Source organism: Tarenaya hassleriana, unplaced genomic scaffold (genome assembly GCF_000463585.1).
Source record: "Tarenaya hassleriana unplaced genomic scaffold, ASM46358v1 Cleome31, whole genome shotgun sequence".
In the NCBI taxonomy this organism is placed as follows: domain Eukaryota; kingdom Viridiplantae; phylum Streptophyta; class Magnoliopsida; order Brassicales; family Cleomaceae; genus Tarenaya; species Tarenaya hassleriana.
This window is the reverse complement of record NW_010966274.1, coordinates 757,112-760,418: the sequence shown is the minus strand read 5'-3', so window position 1 is coordinate 760,418 and position 3,307 is coordinate 757,112. Positions and strand designations below refer to the sequence as shown.

The 3,307-nt window shown below is 40.3% G+C and overlaps 1 long non-coding RNA gene across 1 annotated transcript; it reads right to left on the bottom strand.

Moving 5' to 3' along the window:
• Nucleotides 1-2,493: 2,493 nt before the first annotated feature.
• Nucleotides 2,494-3,187, bottom strand: LOC104820549. Its single transcript, XR_772937.2, has 3 exons — nucleotides 3,039-3,187; nucleotides 2,836-2,962; nucleotides 2,494-2,769 (listed from the first exon to the last, which is right to left on the bottom strand). It is a non-coding gene; the product is annotated as an uncharacterized LOC104820549 (long non-coding RNA).
• Nucleotides 3,188-3,307: the final 120 nt, after the last annotated feature.

The window sequence follows — 3,307 nt, the reverse complement described above, 5'->3', positions numbered from 1 at the left end:
TCGATGATAACAAAAAAGACGATAATTGCGGTGCGAAAAAAAAGTATTGGAAATAACTCTGATTCATCCAATATTGAAAGACAACTACGCGAAAGCGTTTAGTGACAACAATTTTTTGCAAGAGTAAGATGATTTGCTGTTATATAAATAATCTTTTGAAACATGTGGGATTATGAGAGAAAATTAAAAAAGAAAAACAAAATGACTCTTTTATTCTTAATAAAAAAAATTTAAAACGATATTACCACTGGATTCGATATATCATCTTTGTCTTCATCTTCACTCTCATTGGCAACCACCATTTTTTATGAAAAGACCAATAAACTAGAAAAAACCAGAAGCTCTGATACCATATAGAAATATAGGAAATTATATATTTTATTGATAATTAAAATAACATATTAAATAGATGAGAGTCTTATATTAAATAAGTAAATTAAATATAATAATAAATATCTCTAAATATATATTTTCTGGATATGATAAAATCTCCATTATACGATATATCTCGTAATATTCTTTAAAATTCGGTATATCTCAACAAAACCGACATAATATATAGTGACTGATTGCAATTAGTATTCAACTCGGACAAGATCCAACAAGTTTGGAGTGTCCGGCAAAGGCGGCAACTTCGACTGAGCAAGCATGAACCCAAAAGACTTCTCAAAGCACTTGAGAGAACAAAAGTACCAAGCGGTCGAATATGAGATAAACTGCACTGCCACTGAAGGGCCCTCGCATCGAAGTTCACAATGAAGACAGCGTGGTCGGGAAATGAAATTATTGGTAACCATTACTGCATCGCTGAAACTATTCATAACGATCACCTCGCTGGTCTTCACACAATCGAAATCCCCTAACACGCAGCCTGCATGGAGAGTGGAGCAACACTCTTCGCACGTGTAGAAAGGCTTATTCGGATTTAGTTATTTTTCGCACAGTTCGCACCAATACTTGTTGCTTGTCGTAGATTCGCCAAGGCACAGGCAGAGGAAATGCCTGTCGACCTTGTGCTTTACCTTGTTAGGTAAAGTGGCACAGTCAAACCCTAGAGCAAAGTCGCACTCGATGCAATTCAGCACGAAAGGCGACACCTTTTTGCAAGCCCCACAAGCTTTAGCTTCCAATGAAGTGAGGAATAAATGGTGGGGGTGGCTTTCTGGACAAATCGCTCGCATAACCACATCGTACATCTATCTCGACATCGCAGCATTTGTACTTGAACCCATTGCAAAGCCTGTTGCAAGCAGTGCAGAAGAATAAGTTTGTCTCGAGATCTTTCCCTGGTCTCCTTTTCGCGTACAGAGTGAGTGGATCACTAAAAGAAAAACTGTAATTTGCGACAGAAAAATCTGTCGCAACATGAAGAAGAATCTGTCGGTAAAAAAAAATTGCGACCGATTACGACCGATGGATGTCGGTCGCTAAATCGTTATCGCAAAATCTGTGTGGTCGTGATTCTGTCGCAACTTTGCGACCGACAGATCTGTAGGTAGTCGGTCGCCAATATACGACAGATGGCTATATGTCGGTAATCTGTCGCAAATTGGTGAATTCAGATCTGTCGCACATTGCGACAGAAATAAGAGTAGGTATTCGGTCGCTACGTAACGACAAATTTCATCAGTCGCACTCTGTCGCAAAATAACGACCAAATATAGCGGTAGGTATTCGGTCGCAACTGTCCGACTAAATTCATTGGTCGCACTCTGTCGCAAATGTAAATTTTTTAAAACAAATATTAATAAATAATAATTATTTAAATTAAATTAAATTTTAAAAAATAATTTTAAAAATATAAAATAAAAAATATTTATTTAAAATTAAAAAGTATTTATTAAATAAAAAGTAAGAGTCAGAAATGGGTTGAACGACATCTCTTGTGCCGTTGGTGGGTCGTCTCGAGGAGAAAATAGCCGGCGAAAAGCGTCTCGTAACGCGCAATCCGTGCCTCAGCTTCTTCAAGTCTAGCAATCTTCCTGTGATCGTCCTCGAACTCTTGAATCTTTTTCTTCAACAGCTCGACCTCCTTAGTGAGTGAGACGTGGTGACCGATCGATGTTGCATCCGGATGACCACCACCCAACTGAGTCGCCATTGCACCGACGCCGTATATACGTCCTTTGGCATCGGGTTGGACAACCTACAAAATCAAAAGTATACGTCAATTAAATTAATTTAATAAAAAAATAAAAAAAATATAAACTTACCTCTAGATAGAGGCTGTTGATTTCTGCTGGAGAAAGTTGGGTCGATCCACAACTCTCCTCTAATTGGGAGAGAAAATCGGTGATCTTTGCCTGAATCGCATCCTCGATTTCCTGAACCCGATCGCTGATATAAGTACCGTCAGCTCGACGGTGAGTCTCCTGCAGCAATCGCAACGCAGAAAGTTCTTCACCTTCCTTCTGCATCTGCACCCAAAAAATTTAATTAAAAAAATTCACAAAAATTTTAAAATAAATATTTATTTACTTACTATCTGGCGACTCGAGCAAATGATCTCCGTCCTGCAGTGTGGGTCGGGGGTGCGCGTTCGACCTCCGCTCGGGATCGTCGATTGCTTGAGAATGTTTGACTCTTCTGCGTTCCTTCTTGTGAATCCCAATATTCAACTAGCTGATCGTAGATCGCCGTCGACATCCATGCAGGTCGTACGCGTCTGCTCTTTACCCGATAAATGTTGTCCTTGAGGCGATCTCGGACGGCGAGCCTCCAAGCGGCGTAGACTCGGTCATGAACAGACTCGTCCCAATAATAAGCTTGCTATAAAAAAAATAAATTTATAATTTTGTATACATATAAAATTGAACTAAGTGCCAAAATTCTTACCGCAAAAGCCTCAAATCAACGCTGCAGATCAGATGGAGGGACACGGGTGAGACTCCGCCACGGACCTTTGAAGTCCGACTGTAAGATGCTGACGACGGATGAAATCACGTCGTTATTACGATCAAACCTGTAAAAATCGAATTCGTAAAATTAATTTAAAAGAAATTAAAATAAATATATATTATATACATAAAAATACCTACCAAATAGAACCGGGGGAACGATCCGGATCTAGACGAGGTCGGAGACGACGTTCTGCAGACGCTAGAATCTCCTGCAACGATGGCGATGGCGATGCACCATGACTAGATGCACCTTCATTCACGGATTGGGGGAAAGCCGCACCCGTGAAAGGTACATCAAGTCGAGGAGGATCGACTACCACCTGATCCCGATGGACAGATGGTGATCTAGATGATCCGATACCACGTCCTCGGGATCGTACTCCGCTACCGCTACGACCACTAGAATG